This window comes from Poecile atricapillus, chromosome 2, assembly GCF_030490865.1.
Source record: "Poecile atricapillus isolate bPoeAtr1 chromosome 2, bPoeAtr1.hap1, whole genome shotgun sequence".
In the NCBI taxonomy this organism is placed as follows: Eukaryota; Metazoa; Chordata; class Aves; order Passeriformes; family Paridae; genus Poecile; species Poecile atricapillus.
Genome location: NC_081250.1, coordinates 76511171 through 76529575, shown reverse-complemented (window position 1 = coordinate 76529575; position 18405 = coordinate 76511171). Strand labels below are relative to the sequence as shown.

Below are 18405 nucleotides of genomic sequence, written 5' to 3'. Positions count from 1 at the left end.
AGTACATGCTGTGGACCGACTGGTTGGGAAGGAGCTTTTCAGAAAAGAATCTGGTGCGGTTGTCAAATTGAACATGAGCCAGCAATGTATCATTGCAGCGAACAAGGCCAACATCTTCGCAGGCTCCATCATGAAATGCATTGCCAGCAGGTTGAGGGAGGGGATCCTTCCCCTCTGCTCATCAAATCTGGAGTGCTGGGTCCAGCTCTGAGCACACCAATACATAAAATACATTTATAGACTAGAGAGAGTTTCATAGACATTAATAAAGAAATATGTAAAATGCCCAATTTATTAACATTACATTTTTAAAGAGCTAAAATTTTAGCTTAACTTCTGTTGGATTCTGAAAGTGAGCTCTTGCTATAACCAGTAAGTAAAGATACCATAGCATCATCAGATGTTGCTTCTGGGTAAATTTTAATCATATAATAATTACTAATGCAAAGAATCTTAAGAAGTAGAGCCATACTCTTTAGAAGAATTTTATGTGCAGCACGATTCTCAAGCTTTTTTGATTTCCCACAGTTTCTGATTATGTAAAAAGTATTTTCAAGAGCATATTTTTCCTTGTGTTTTAAAAATACCTTTTTTTGCATTTCTTCAATAAAATCATTTAGCCATTATTACATATAAAATGGAAAAATTCATATAGTTTATACCATTGTTTCCATTCTCTTCTGAAAGCAAATCACACAAAAATAAGGAGATCCATGCACAAAGAATATTTTTTAAGTATCCATGAAGTTTTAGAATTATTTTAACACAGTTTTGCACTGTAAGTTACTTTTCATCAGAAGTATAGATTTGGACAAACTGGCTGAAAATAGTATACCAGTCTAGTTTAGTTTATCAGTGGTTTTTTTCTTAAAATGGTACCTTTTGAAATAGATATTTTTTTCAGAAATTGCAACATGATATATTGAAAATAACCACGACTTATACACACTATACATTTAGAAAAGGAAATTTATGGAGTCATTTAGATAAAAGGAACTGCTATAATTTAAACATGCATTTCATCAAATTAAATATGGTTCACAAAATCTGGTACTACTCTAATGAGAATTCATTTTAGAGATAAATAGGAATATGGCAATGTACTAGAACTGAGAATGTCCTGCTTTGACTTTTCAAATTAATTGTTTTAGTTTTTTACATTGAAACCAAATGTATCATGCTTATGTACATGCATATGTACATAAGAAGTATGGGATTTTTTTAAAAGAACCTTCCATTTCAACTTGTAACAGACCAAATGTAACATAGTAGAACATATCTTCTACACTATCCTCCCTAGTATTTGCCACTTGCCACTTAAATTTGAAATTAATTTAAACAGAAATTCCCCTGATTAATGCTTACTTTCCTCTTTGTTTGCTTCAAGGGGTATGATATTGAGTCAAGATATGTAGATAGTTAATAAGAATTTGTGGATGACTGATCATGACTCATCATTTCATCTGTCTCGCAGCAAATTCCTCTTCTCTGAAAACTGAGACAATGAAATTGGGCAGGTTCTTAATTTCAAAACATTGTATGCAAAGGCTAGAATAAGAAAAGTAGTTTTAAAGTTTTGAAGGCAGAAGGTGAGAGAAGATTCAGTTCCCTCTTTTTCCTTGGTTTCATATACATTTATACATCTTGAAATCATATCATCAGTATGAGGTATGTAACTACTGTGAGGACCCTAATGCTCTGTCCTTGTCACTAGCAGCTCCACCAACTGTCCTGGCAGTGCAGCATTAAAATCATGTATAATCTCAAGTTTCACTATTGATCCCAAAATGTGTGAAGAGAACTTAGTTGCCTTTTTCACTAAGATAATATTAAATGCTCTAGTTTCTTTTAAAGTTGGAATTGCCCCTGAGTATCTTCTGTATGCTTGGCAGGGGTTATATATCCCACAAAAAGACAGGAAGTTCATCTCAAGAAAGATATTTCCCTGACTAAAACAGTTACAAAAAAAAAAAAAACAACCTGAAATAGAAAGCTGTCACAGGTTTTTTAAATTTAAACACAGCCTTAATTTTGCCTCATATTTTTTAAGGCAGCACTGTGACCCTGTTAACCATGTACTTTCAGCTATGCCTTCAATATTTATCCATCTTTAGTAGGAAGGAAAAGAAGAAAATTTAAAAAACAAGATGTAGGCGTCATTACAGGTACACGCCATACTGTTTCTGGTATTAAGAAAAGAATTTATTACAGAACTTTGGCTGCTATGTCAAAAATCAAATGCAACATATGGACGGGTAAATCTATTAGAATGGAACTAAGAAGAACACACAGCTTTGGACCTCTGCCCTTACAAATAGTCATACCTATTTCCATTTTAAAATTATGAGAGATGGGGTTTTTTTTCCCACATGGAAGGCTCTCCCAGAACACATGTTCTTCCAACTTCCTTTCTAAGTTTATTCACCTATAAAGCACACCAGTGTTTCTAGGGTTTTTTTAATTTTATTTTTTTTTTGTTTGTGTGTAACAATTTGACAGTTTTGAAAATAAAATTTTCCAATTTGAATCTATCTTTCTTGACCATGTATGATGAGAAACCTACTTACTTTCCAGGTAAGATTTTAATAACACCTATTTTAATTGCAATATTTTTATTTTTTATATGGAATACATGATATTGATGACTGATCTTTAATTGAATAATAAAACCCGTATCATTTTTCTCAAGTGACATTTCCAAATTAATGAGACCAGAATTACTGTAGAACCATAGAATCTCTTAAAGTGAATTAGACCAATAAGGATCAAGTCCAAGCCCCTGCTATTCACAGGACTACTTAAAACGAAACTATATATGTCTTATAAGTAATTTTATTATATAATGCTATTAAACTTGATTATGGTTTTCCTCCTCTTTCCCATAACCACAAAAGCTTCTTTCTCTATACTGCAAGTTCTTCACAACCTTTTGCAATCATGAAATTTCTTCATGATGGTCCTGCATTTGTCCTCAAAGTATAAGATAAAACTGAGTAAAAAGAACACTGAGATGAAAGATTGATATATCTGCTACTGTGGATAGCTCCTTTTCTTCCTTTTTCCTGAATATTTCTGGATTTGAGAAAGCCCTGAAAATAACTTTATTTTTTGCAAGTTTTACTAACCTCTCAGGCTCTCTGAATTAATTCCTGTTACTGAATTGCAGTCAATACCTTTTTTTTTACCAAATTTTCTTAAAGATACTTCTATGCTCTGCAGCATCTGACAATGTGTTATGTCTTCTTTTTTAGCATTCTGTGAAGAACCATTTAACTTACATGAAAGAAAAGCTACATCAGAAGGATCTACAGTAACTGAGACTGTAAAAATCAAGACTTTTTAATTCAAATGGAGACAAATACTAAGAAAATATCTTTCCCAGCAAGGTGTGCAGCTATGCATTTACTGAAGTATTTTACTATGTACCTACCTATTTGTCTGGTACACTTGAAAGAATTTATCTTTTTCCTTACACAAAGTAAGAACTCATTTAGGTTCAGTAACCACTGCAGAATTTTATTTTACAGCCTACTCCTGAATGATGTCTGAATTGCACCCAATAAAACAGGGTGTATTTTAATATTTTGAGCTCAGAGGTTTTCTATTTAGTGGGGAAAACAAAAAATAAAATAATCACACAACTCCACTTTAATGGCAAAGTATTTTGTCATGGGGAAGTAAGTATTTTTTGATTGGAAAATTTCCATTCTGTTGTTGGAAAATAAGCATGGTCTCTAGAGATTTGATGAAAGACCGGTGGGTCACATATGATCCCCCATATTCTAGTTTCTAATATATCTGTCATGCTGTGATCATAGACAATTATGATTCAAATGTAATTTTAAATATCTATTTAATAGCTAACTAAATGTGGGATTTACAATTTACTGAGGGATTTAAAGTGTTTCAGGTGGTAATTTCAATAATATTATTCCTTCTTTTGGAATGAAAGCACTTTTTTATCACTGCTTTTTCTAGGGTATGAATTTAGCCTATTTTGTTGTAACTTAATATTCTGAACATATCCTATATATTAAAACACATTTCAAATTCTAACATTATTCCACCTTGAAAGAGAAGCACAATTTTTCCATTTTAAGACAGATACTTAAAAAGTCAGCAAATACTTTTTTTTCCTTAAAATTTCAAAATAAAGTTAAAATTTAGAACTCTCAATAGACGTTGACTTGAATTTGTGATTTAGTTCAAAACATAACTGTAAACACAAAACTGCAATATAAAGCTTATGGTCTTACTTATTACATTCTGAATTCTTCTATAACAAAGATGGTTTTAAATCTAGCCCTTTGACTTAGATCTGCTTTATATAACTAACATTTTGTTCCTTTACAGGGAACACACTTCACACTTCATGGATGAAAGTCATAGCACTATAGAAATTAGAATTAGTGGTCAATTTTCTTCTCTGGTCATGACTATAGCACCAAAAGACCGTGTAGCCTTCCTTAAAGAAAATTAGTATTGAAATGAAATACATGAATCCAACATTTAAGGACAACTGCTAAAAAATAAAAATAAGAATATTTTAAAAGGAAAATAGTAAACATTTTAAAGAAATAGGCTAGAATAGCATTCATTTGGTATTAAAAGCAGTAGTTTATTGACCAGACTGATTGTATTACAATTAATATCTCCAGGAGAAAAAAAATCTTTTAAAATAACTATTAGTAAAAAATAGCCTTCTCTAAGGCTAAGATGTTATTCATCTTCATGAGTAACATACAGAAATTACAAGATGAAAAAAGGTATTTTGCTGATGCCTCCTAAATCAAGGAATATGAAGAAATTTTCACTGAGTGGAAAATACACCAATTTATGTGGCAATTGCATGGATACCAAATGTGATCGCAGCACCTCCCAGTTTTCATAGTGGGACAATCAAATTAATTAAATTAAAAATTTGCTGCCATAACACAGGCAAGAGTAAAGAGTGCTGGAAGCAATTAAATTACTTGTTAAGTGCAATTTCTTCAGATATAAACTTCTTATAGGAATTTAATCCTATGTGATGAGAAACAAACTAATGACATGTGACAAACAAAACAATTAAGTAAAAAGGGGATGAACCTCTGAACATAGCAGATGGGAATTAAGTACATGAATCTTCTCAAAGGACATCACATTTGACAAGAGTTTAAAACAACCTGAAAATTAACTACTTATATTCAAAAGCTTGGAAATCCTGCTCTCTTAAAATAGAATAGAGCGCTAGTATTGAACATTTCTTCTTGTAATGTCACATACCTTCTGACCTACACAAACATATCTTTAATCTATACTTTGAATGAAAATTACAAAGATGCAGATGAAGGTTAAAACTGCTAATATTCCAGTAATAATCCAAAGCTCCTTACTACTTCCTTCATAATGAAAGAAAATAAAAATGGAGCCACAGATTTTGTTTCATATTTCCCATCTACTATTAATTAATTATTTTTTATGCAAATTAAACTTTTTTCTTTAATAAGTTCATAATAATATATCTAAATAATTGGAGATAATTAACATAGTTTCCCATTATTTTGAATAATATTTTGGCTTCTTTTTTAAAGTAGATCACCTTGATAAGAGGCCAAGAAGATTGACAATGACTACTGGTATAAATCCCCCCTTTTCTAATAGGTTCAAAGTGGTGCCCAGCTAATAAAAAAACTGAATTCAACATACAGTCTTGAAAAGATCCCACATCTAGACAAAATTTTGTCTGTTGAATAATTTAATTACAATTGACTGACAAGGAGAAGACATATAATTCAGATTATTTGTTAGTAAGAAGACCGGCTTAGGCAACACACCAAGCATTTACACATTGGTTGGGGTTTTTTCTCCTTGTGATACTCACTCCTTACACAGCCACGAGTGTTCTACTGAACAGCAGTGCTTCACTGACCCTTGTATAACATGTTATGGATGTTACAGCAGTATGGCATAACATAATTTTTTAAGTCACTTAAGGTGCAACCTTACTGAGCACTTCAGAATGCTTATCTCAAAATGTGAATGAAATGTACTGGGACTGGTGTCAACTTGCAAGTGTGAATCATTTTTTTCATCAATCCTGGATACCTGGATTACAAGGAAAACAATTCTATTAATGTCCTATGAAAGTGGCCATGCAAGCTAATACCTTTTTAAAGAAAAACTATTAAATTCAATAACCAGCAGAATACCATCAATAAAAAAACAATTCTTAATTGTGGGAAGTGCTTTAGTGCTGGATATAGTGTATCAGAGTGTAAATATGTAGATATGTATATATAATACAACTACCTCAAAATATGAGTAATTGGTTTCCTTAGAGGTCCTTGACAGAAAAATTCTAGAAAAGAATATTATCATAATGTTCTCTTGAAAAGCAAAATGAATGACCAAAACAATTTTAAATTCTTTGAAGCTTCTGTACTTGTATAAAAATCCTAATCTATTCACATAATAAAAAGTATTAGTTCAAACTGCATAAGAGAAAAAAAGATCTAAAACTACTCTGGATAAACAGAAGGCTGATTAAGGAGCTATGGCAGATACCAAATAAATATTTTTAAATGCCGAAAATGTGTCTGTGGCAGCTTTAGGCAAACCACAATTTTCAGAATTTTCTTATGGACACAAAAATTATGGTGATATATAAATAAAATTTAAAGGAATCTTATAAAGAATCTGACACATGTTCACAAATATTGTTTTCTTTCTTAGACCAAACATCCACAAAATCCTTGTGCATAAGGTGACATAATAGGTAGCTATTGACTTCTGTTTAGATTCAATCAGGAATTATTAACCCAAAAGTCAGATAGATCTAGTCAGAGAAAAGATAAATCTCTACCCGGAAGTACAATAAATCTTAGGATTCACTTACAGCAGTCTTTGTTGTTCATTCGCTACAGAACACTGCTATCAAGAAAATGATTACTGCATTACTGAATTACTGGGGTAACTTGTGGAAAAGAGGCACTCTCACACTGCAGTAAATTAAAAATTTCATAGTAAGGTCACACAAAGCATAAAATATGACACAACTCAATTTTATACAGCTGTTTCTAATTTGACTGAATACATTATTCAACAAAATGCTCAACTTCTGCTGTACATATTAGGATTGGACACCTCTTGACTTGAAACAAGCACTGTCTGCATTCGAAATTATTCTGAATTTAGAAAAATCACAAATTTGAAAATTCTGTCTCTGACTCTGAAAAACTCTTACTGGACCAAGACTTACTTAAGAATAACTCTGCATACATTATGTTGTTTGTCCTGGAAAAGTCATGATTTTGTCACCCAGAGTGAGGGAAGTTATACAACTTCATGAATCAAAGCACAAGTACCATAATTTCAAGCATCATATATTAAAGACTTCCATGCTGGGTTCTATAAGAAAAAAGAAAAGGAAAAAAAAAATTATCCTTTCCTTTTCTTCTTCCTACTTACCATTCTCATTTAAAATTACTCAAAAATGCAACAGTCTTTGCTTTGTACCTTCAGTTTTTAATTCTCCCCATGAGAACACAACAAAACCTACCAATCTAAGACTCAGCTTACTTGCTCAGTCATCAATAAGCTTAATAAAAAAAGTGCAAGAAAACAGATCAATAGTGTCAGGGTTGTTTTTTCCTTCACTGGGGTTCATCTTGTCCAAATTCTTGCCTTCTGAGGGCCTGGAATGACTTTAAAAAGTGGACCTTAATATATTCAGTCTGTCCTTTCTAAAGCACATAAAATTTTTTAAAATTATTTTTAATTTCTCCATTTCATATAAAAAATTCACAGTAAGACAATACAGATAATAGGCTTACCTTGATTCAAAGTTTGATACAAAAGGTCAATGATTGCTCTAAGTGCATGTTCTAAATAATGACATGAAGATTCATTGAAACTTATTCAAATGTACTTATAAACCAATCATTAGGAAATAAACTTTCAATAACAAAGAGCAAAGTAGTTTTCTTTAACATGGCTTACTTTAAATTATACTATTACAGCAATTTTAAAATATAGATTAAAAATAAAAAAAAAAAACAACCTGATTCACTACTCTACTAACATTTAGGAGGAGTAAGATCGTTTTTTAAAGTTCATAAGGAAGAAGTCTGTTTATTTAACATCCAATCGCTCACTTTTTTTAACTACCTATTGTCAGCCTAAATTATTATTCTTGGCCTAACTCTTCTTGGACACCACACTACAGGCTATATAAAAATACCCCGTATCTAATTATAATGACAAAATGAAACAGCAATTCAGAGCAGTATAGAAGTTTTCATTCTGAATTCTTTTCAGCATTCTTCTTTAATTGAATAAAGCACAGATTTTTACCCAGTGTTTTCTTTATATATGTCTATATAAGAAGTCTATCCCCTAAATTTAATCTGTTATAACAAGCATTTCTCTGAATGTGTTGCTCCATTTTCTAAATCTCTAGAATGATCTGAAGTTATATGAAATAGCATATCTAAAGAGATTTAGAGTATCTACATATGAAATTAAAGAAATTATGTACTAGGGAAAACATAAAAATCCATGATATCATGATGAATGATGAATGGGGAGTCCCATACAGAGTGGATAGGAGTTTTTCTAGTGCAGATATTGCAACTATTATCACCTGCCATGTCTGGAACTGTCAAATACTTTTCTTGTCCGTACTCCTTAAGACCTTCTTAAAGTATATACCCGATGAGGGTGAGCAGGACCTCATATTGTCAATCTTGATGCAGTATAAATCCAGATACCTCATATCGAGGTAATGAAGTTATGCTGATTGACACCAGTAAAGAATCTTATCTGTTATTTTTAGGCAAAAAGCTTCTTAGTACAATTAGGACTAAGCTGTCAATCCAGTAATCTAGTTGATGAGTTTTTCGCTCTACAGGTGTTACTGGTGATGGAAGTTCATATCAGGGAAGAGTGTCTTATACGAGCAAGGTTGCTGTTACAGCTCTTGAGAATATGGATAATAAGTCCAATTTTTTAATACCAAAATGTTAATAAAATCACAGGTGAAAATCAAAATATGTATTTGAGTCTATGTTTTGAGGTCAAGAACAGGATATACAGACAGCATACCTATTTGGGCCATTTGTTTCCTCTTATGAACAGGCAACTAAATTAAAATCTCTCTATCTCTACTTCCAATCTTACATTTAAGACTCTCCAGAGTATTATACTGTCTTGTCTTACTGGACAAAGTTTAGCATGCAGGTGAAGCCCATTATCTGGTACAGTAATGCTCCAATATACAGCATGCAATAATTACAGAAAGAAGCTTTGTGAGTTGTATACTTCTACTAATGAAACTCTCATGAAGAAATTCAGAACTGCATCTTACGAGACAAGTTTTAAGCAAACAAACAGTGTGAGTGTGAAATAAAATTCTGACTTCCTAAAACTCTGCTATTGTAAATTCAAACAAATATTGAAAATTAAATAGATCTAAGTCAAGAGACAACTACAAAGAACTATGTATTTCCTAGATTTTGCACAGTTATTTGCAAAACTTAGTTGTGGTAGCTCTGAGGAACCTGCAAATTAAAATGAAGCATGATTATTTTAAGGAATTTCACATTTGCACAAATGCTATGGGTATTTTTCTGCTGTATTTAAGTAGCTCTGATGTTTCTGTAAGAAAGCTTCTAATATATAATTTCTCATGAAGTGAAAATGGTGCACAGTAGCCACTTTAGCACAAGTAGACATTGCCTATTTGTGTCAACAATAGTTTCTTAATTTTGATTAGAAACTCTTACAGTTGTAAAGCTCCTTTTTAGTGACAAACATATCCTATGTATGGGAAAATCTACAGCTTGACTTCAGAGAATATTCTGTCCTAATAAAATCTTTTAAATGCTTCCAAAGACATAACAAAAAGTTGTATTCTGATTGTCAGCAGACAAAAAAGTAAACCTTAAAATTATATTTTGACATGCACAAAACTTTTACATGGTGATCCATAATAGTAATACAATATCACTTACGGTTTTTTGTTAAATGCATTACAGAAGTAATTTAAAGAAAGACTGTAGTACAGACTTTTAGTACCCTTTTTTAAAAAAATTCATTTGTCAAAGAAAAATGACACATGTATCTTCAGGACCTTAAGATATTTTAATGCCCTACACATGCATAGTTTGGAAAAGACATTACTATATTACTCTGATTATAACAAAATCTCTTTTTTAGGAACAGGATATTTGAGGTTTCTAGAAGTTGTCAAAGAACATTAAATCTTCTATTTTTGTTCTAATTTTGAAAAAAAAATAAAGCCTTAGCAAGATAATTTGTTTTACACAATAGCAAGATAATATAGATAAAATGTGCAATTTTCAACTGTAAATGCCTTAAAACTGTCATTTAAAAACATGGCCTGCAATTAAGTGTGCCTGCTTGTCTCTGAGAAATCAGCCCTAACCCTGGACAATGAAATTTCAAATAATTTCTTGCACCCTTAGTTTCATGTATCGATAAAACTGATTTGCAGAAGAACAAAAAGGATTCTGTCTTTCTGTGTAAAGCAGGGGACAATGATTAGATTAGGGAGAAAGAGGGTTTTGATTCTTTATTATGTCCTGGATAATACTACTGCTTATTAACTGTTGAAAATTTATGATTGCCTAAGTGATATTGACCAAATGGCAGAACATATAGGACCAAAGTTCCAACGGTCCAATGCTGGTCTGCTATTTGTCAGGCAAGTGCCAGGTGAGAATCCAAACCAGGAACTCTCATGTCCCTGGAAATGAATTCATGTCCACGACAAACCCAGTGCTTCACAGACCAGTAAATGAACTAACTACTTGGGCACACACTTTGGACTCAGAACTCCTTCCAATTTTTATGTGCAATACATATCATGATTCATAGCAAATATTTAGGGATGATTAGAAAGCAGCCCAGGCCAGCTGGCTCCAGAACAGCCCCTTTGACCCATAGCAATAGTCCCTTCATATTTTCAAGTTTTAGAAAGGTGCTGCTCAGAGTATGACTGCTGCATAATGTATGCATATAATTCAAACATAGATTACCATTACATTTTGGTTTCAGGAAAAATGCTGTACTTTTGTGCCCAGAGGCACACAAGGTCTTTGCTTGCATTGTCTATGGTTGCAGCTCTGTGCATTTTACAAGTTCTCACTATTTATTTGAGCTTTACAAATCCAGCATGTAGGAAACCTTTTGTGAAGTCCTCTCAGTTTTGTGTGTTTTTAGATGCACTTTTGAAAGCTTTTTCTAGCAAAGGACTCAAGACATGTCTGCGTATGACAGTCCTGCATAAACACCATAAATTCTCATAAATCTGTCAAAATGGAATTTTTTATTTTCTTCTTTAAGACTATTGTTATTTTAAAGGCCTATAAAAAAATACTGACTTGTCACACCAGGGATTTATGAATTAAATTCATATTCTATAATGGCATAAAGGAAATCTTGATAATTATATATGTTTACTGAATTTAGTGAACACTATATTCAAAGGGACATATTGAGCAAACAGTGAGAAAATATATGAAGAACATAACTTTTTCTCATACTTCCAAAAGTATCTAATCTTTTTTTTAAACTGCCAGCCCTGCAATTATGAAGTCTGAAAGCTACAAAATGCTTTTTTTGTATTTGTGACTCATTATTAAGGCTACACTTTCTCTGGAGGAAAGATGATCTCTCTTTAGTGGTGCAAAATGGAAAACAAACAACTATATAAATATACTATACATATATTTTAATGGGCAATACAAACCAAATTATGATGTCTGATGTTCTAAAAGTGCTTATGAAAGTGCCTATGAATTTCCACCACTTACACTGTCCTTCAGCTGTACACTGAAAAATTCTTGAGTGTCATTTGAAATGATCTTGTTGAGGAACACACCACATTTCAAGAAATCCTACGAAATATTCTAAACACTTTAGTATAGATTTTTTTCACCTAAGAACTCCTATTAAGTTTATTTAAACACTGCACTACATCATCAACTGTGAGTATTTCTATATTGCTAAAAGGACCACTCTTTCTTGTTGTTTGTTTTGTTCTGTGGCTACGTATCTTAGTTTGCAGCAGAGCAATGTTCTCACTCCTCTGTTTATGGACAATAAAATGAGTTTAATACAATAAGCTTTTATGATCAAAAATAATATTGGCTATAGCATAGAAGTGCAAGAGTTGTCAATAACTTATCCAACAAGGACTCAAATATAAAAGGAAGAGGGAAAGAAAATAAAAGAAGGATATTTCATGCTCCTTTCCTGCTGTGTATGCATGTGTGTGTATCTGCGTAATGTTCAATTCTTTCCTCCCTTCTTTTGATCTGAGGAGACAAATGTTATGAAAAGGATACATTTATCATGTGACAATCTAGCCTCAAGTGTTCAATTTTACATAAATTAGAACCTTACACTGTAAAAAATGGTGTAACACTATACTCAAATATTACACAAAAAAGAGAATCAATTTCTAACCAGTGTTTCTATCCATCCTGTGATGTTTTTCAACCTAAGTTCTGTATAACCTGTCCAAAACTTTATTCTGAACGGCTTTAAGAATTCTGTGTCTTTTTCCTATATACAGCAAATATAACTAGCTGATGCTCACAGTGAAATATATCCCAGTTTAGATTTGCCATTGAGGTACAAAACAGATGATAAGGACCTACACAGCTAGTGTTATGCATCCAGTGAGTAAAGAGATCTTCCACTGTAAACTGAGTCCTTAGTTGTTCCATGGCTTGGTGCATCCTGAAAACAAAGAACTTCCTGACAATGCACAGAGCAACTGCAGTTTGTACATGTAGGTGTCTAATACAGATGATCACATACTTCCAAAAGTACTAGATAGAAACAGGAGATATAGTATATCTGTGTTTTGTTCTTTACCTACTTTTCCCAGAAATCCATCCAACCCATTCATTCAATGATAGCTCAGGAGCAACTATCTTCTTTCCAGGCTAGGCTAATTCTTGTATTTTGTGAGAATACTCATTAGTCTCCTTAATAGATCTTGGCTGATTTTTGTCTGATATGTTATAGACTCAAAAAAAAAAAAAGTAGAAAACTTTGAATTTCACATTTTTAGTGAAACAGTTACATTTTCCCAGAAAAGAAACTCCAAACAAAATTAGTTTTACTTTTTCTCTGAGATAAGAAATAAGCATTTCACTGTTAAAATCACTCTGGAAGAAAAGAAATTATTGTAGTCCCTAATATCCCTGCTCCAACATATTTACCAGCCTGAATGAATCTTTAATTTATACATGAATACAATCTAAAAGGATATCAGTTTAAAGCACTAAATCTTATTTCTGTAAATGCATCTCCCCAAGTATAAAGTAAAAGAATCACAGAGAAACAGGACTTCTTCTCCTAAGGATGGATCAACTGTGTTTGAACCATTATTGGTATATGTTGATTTAACATGTTTTAAAGACATCTTTAAAGAAAATTGGCATTTCTCAACAGGCAATGCATTCTAGTGCTTTAAAAATCTCATTATAATTTTGCTTAATGACTAACCTTAACCTGTCTTGTTACAGTACAACTTTTGTGTTTCTTGTTCTGTTTTCCTTGAAACTGAAATTCAGTGAGATACAGACGGATTAAAATACACATCACTGTATATAAATATATTTTATGGGGTTGTTTGTTTAATTATTTTTTTTCATTTTTATTAAAAAAGAGATTCAGAAAGATTATTATAATCAGAACCTAAGTTTAAGATAAATACCTTGGTAAAAAATCTATATATAAGAACAGTATCACTGGGTATTATTGTCCTCTTTTGAAAAAGTTATTTAATGAGAAGAAAAGCTACTTTAATATCTTATTTTACAGTGCACTATCTATAACTATATTCCACCCCATTCATGGCTGTTAACTGAGTTTACTGCTAAAAGAGTTTACTGCACCATACACTACAGTGTCACATACAGCTTTTGAGAAACATTGAAACAATTTTCCAGACCATTAGGTGCATTCCCTACTTAAAAGACTGAGATGCTTATGGTAATGCAGAAATAATTCAAACAAATACACACAGCGGCAGACCCATCAAATGGCAAAACACCGGAAGGAAAATGGGTTTTCAGCCATCACTTGTAATCCTCTACTTCAATGCAAAGTTTGTGTTTACTACATGTATTTCCTGATCAGCTGGCATAACGTTGCCTGACAACAATAGAGTATTTGCAAAGCCTAAAGAATGGAGTCAAATCCTGGTTAAATAGACTGACTTCAGAAGGAATTTTGAAGGGAAGTGAAGGAGGAGTCATCGCATTTTTCAAGTCTAAATGATATGTTTTCTCTGGTTTTGTGGTAAATTGTCAGAATTGCTGTGGAATTGCTTTAAGTCAGTGAAGACCTGATAAGGCTTCTTGAGAAAAACATGAGCTGTGCCCCTTGGTCATCTCACACTAGCCTCGGACTAGGCCTAAGGTTGGAAGGATGTCTGGGGTGAAGAGGAGGCATCAATGCCTCTCAGTGGGGCACAGAAGAGCACCTACATGTCTGTACCGGCTGTCAGCCTCATTCCACATCACTGGACACAACAACACTAGTAAATCTGGTCCTTCAAGGAGACAAGAATGCTCACAAAGACACTCTGGAGAAGCTCAGACAGCCTTTACTGCTGCCTCAGCAGGTAGAGGAGGACCAGCGTGTTTGTTTTACCTTTGTATGAACTATAAATTCTGACTGAAAGTAAATAAGCAAGTAACAAAGACCCTCATTAAGCCCTATTTATTTATTAACTTTCACAGCCCTAAGAATGCAAATGAAAAGAAAAGAGAACATGCATTACATGTATAAGTCACAGTCACCAAAACCCCACCTATAGCCTGTGATTGTTCCATCCCTTTGGGAAGTGCCAAAATACATAATATAAAAGAAGAAGTTTGGGGTAAAAAGAGAGAGAAGAGGAAAAACAGTATCTCTGCTGGCTGAATATGAATTGATGGACTCCATCTCTCCCCCTCTCCTAAAGGGACAACTTTAGATGAGCTTTGTGTCTCCAACAGCATTGGAATGGACACAGGAACACTTGTTACATGCATACATATAAGTATGTGTGTGCGTCTGTGTATGTGTGCAGTGCTAATAAATCTGTTACTATATTTTGTCTCAAAACATATAACACTCTGTAGTTAGTGCATTTATCACCAGCTATCCTCAACCTGCCATTCTGTTGCTTCAATAAACTGCAGCATTTGTGAACCTGGATTCTGTAAGTTCTCACTGAACTTGGACAGACCTATGGCATCAGATTGGCAAACTGCAATATTTGTGAATCAGAACTTGCACAAGTTCTTATTGTATACAATGACACCTATAATTACAAAACAGATATATTTGTGAATCTGTGGTTGTATGTTAGAAAAATAGAAACTTTTACAGATGCTGAAGGGTTCAATCTGCAGCCTTAGAAAGAGCTTGGATTGACGCAGTGATGAAGGTATACAGACATTGGGTAGAGAAATTATAAACTTATATTTCTATAAGTAAGAATATGTCTTAAGTAGGTAAGAAATTACATTAGGTAATATAGTTTGAGGTTTAAGCAGTTAATAGTGTGAGTTATAGAGTAGGTTAGAGATCCAGAAACTATAACAGAAGTGTGCATGAGTACATGACCTGTCAGCTTAGTGTCTAAGAGAGAGACGCAGTGCAGCAAAATTAAGCAAAGGTGATTGGTTAATAAGTGAAAACAAGCTTCATGTCAATTGCCTATTGGGCTAAAATGTTATATATTGTCATGCAAAGAGGAAACTCATGTCTTCCTTGAGCTATGGCTGACTTGTTGCTCCTCTAAATCTCACACCTTGAGACTGATATTTTATTTGGTTACTTGAGCAATAAATCATCTCAAAGCAAGGTGGTCCCATCCCTCTGTTCTTCATCTCAACAGTTGTGAAAGCTCTGACTGAACTCAAGGAGACTTATAGTGATAGATAGGCTGTGATCAGAAACTAAACCCAGCTTCATACAGCCCCTCTGATCCCTGAGAATCAATTGAAATGCAAAGAGTTTTATTTTCTGCTACATTTGTATACCCTTAATGCAAGAGGTATAAACCATATGGCTATTTTATGTGAATAAATGAATAAGAAAGTCAACTAGAAATTACAATCATTTGTTTCATGCATAATTATGGCTTTTTGCCATTATCTCCATTCATCTCTGTGATGAAATAAACATGAAAAGAAAGTGAAGAAACAAAGCAGCAGCACTCAACTTTGTGTGTGTCCAAAATGATAGGTAGTAAGAAATCCCCAAAGGCATAACTCGTCTGAAGCTTCCTCAGAGAGAACACCTACTTAAGCTGCTTTAACACTAGGGGATTTACAGAATGCTCCCAACTTCTGAAGACCTAATAACTCATGTGCAAAACATCCTAATAATTATTTTGCAAGAGATATCACAGCAGTTGAAACACTGAAAATGTCAGGCAGAAACCTTAATTTATGATTTCCAAAACAATTCCTTGAGTTAAAAACGAAAAAAAAAAGAAGTTTTTAATGACTGTAGCCTTTACTCCCTTGTTTCCTACTATGGTTTCTGCTGCCTGGGGAAAAGGATCCAGGGGTGCTGGTTGACAGAGAGCTGAACAGGACATTGAGGTGTTGGACGGTGTGCACAGAAGGGAAACAGAGCTGGTGAAGGGTCTGGAGAGTGAGTTATATGAGGAACAGCTGAGGCACCTGGGGTTGATCAGCCTGGAGAAAAGAAGTCCCATGGAAGATTTTATTTATGTCTACAAAAACCTGAAAGCAGGTTCTTCCTTAAAATATAATTACAAAATACAAATAGAGCTGCCTTCTATTCAATTATTTTTTGCTCAGTAGGGAAAAAAAAAAAAAAAAAAGTTTGCTCCCAGATTTGGAGGACTTTCCATCTTCGTTTCTCATAAAACCGTTATATTAATACTCAGCTATACAAATATATTTGCATAGCTAGATATGTCAGAAGTTGCGAAAACATCAGTTATCCATACTTCAGTTACTTAATTAATCCTTTGTGGACATTGAAGAAACATAGGAAAAAAGTGTCTGGCTAAGACTGCTGATGTTCTATCTGATATATATTAAGTATATCTTAAAAATGTTTTTCCATATCTGTCAAAGTTTGAAACAGCAAAATATTTCCCCATTCACAGTCAGGATGAAAAAACGCCAGCTTCATGATACTAAGAAAAAAAAAGACTAAAAATGACTAATGTTGAAGATGTTAATTTTAACTTTTTTTTTTAATTGGATTTCCACTTATGGACATAAAAATAAAATATTACAAGGACCTTAATGAAAAACCCAAATAAAAACATCTTCTTCACAGAAAGAGGGATTGGACATTGGATTTGGCTGCCCAGGGAGATGGTGAAGTAACTGTCCCTGGAGGTGTTTAAGACTAGACATGGTACTTAATGCCATGGTCTAGTGGACAATGGAGTGTTAGGTCATTGGTTGGACTCAAAGGTTTTTTCAAACCTAGTTAATTCTTTGATTCTGTGATTCTGGAAGTGTATGCAATGTTTTGATTTCAGTTATCCAGGCTTTTCAAAAATAATATGTATTTTCTAACATAATCATTGTCAAGTGTGATGGAAAATTGTATCTATCCAAATGTTTGAAAGGGATTGTTTTCTTTCATAAAATTCTTATTTTTATGTCTTGATGACTTTGTGGGAAAAAAACATGCATGTGTGTAACTAAACTGCTTGACTATTGCAATATCCTATGAGAGGTGACTGTTGGAAGGTGTACAGGTTTTCTTATATCTAGTACAGAATATAGCATTCTGCCTGGAAAAACTGTTCAATCATTATGTCTGTCTTTCAGGCTGACTGCCTAGAATGCAGTAAAATAAGTTTATGTTGTTCAAGTTATTTTTTGTTAAAAGCTTTTGATAACATAGCCCCTAGCAATCTGTCATACTTCCCTCTTGAGTCGTGTCCTGAGAAGGAACTATGCTTATATGCTCTCTACAGATCGCAGCTAAATCTCCTACCGTATAACAGGTGATTTTATCTGTGCTGACACATTTGCTTAGATTTGTCACTCTATCACTTCCACTTCCATTCACCCTTCCCTATCCTATAATTATAATAATTTTTTTTACCAACCACAGTATTTTTTAATAAGCTGTCTCTGACACTGAAGTGTCCTGATTGCCAGTTTTGCTTAGCTTTTAAATGGTTTGTTAAAACAGTAGAATAATTGAAATATCTGAGTTGTAAGGGACATTTAAAAACCATATAGTCCAACCTCTCTGCAAATAAGCAGAAGATTTTAACACAGATCAGTCTGTTCAGAGCCCTGTCCAAACCAACCATGAATGTTTCCAGTGGTAGAGCATTCACCACCTCTCTGGACAACATTTTCCACTATTTCCCCACTCTCATTGTACAAA

General features: G+C 33.3%; 1 protein-coding gene across 2 annotated transcripts in view; it reads right to left on the bottom strand.

The window, feature by feature from the left end:
• CDH18 (cadherin 18) overlaps positions 1 to 18405 on the bottom strand; it is a 168737-nt gene that overhangs the window by 66744 nt on the left and 83588 nt on the right. The window lies entirely within an intron of this gene.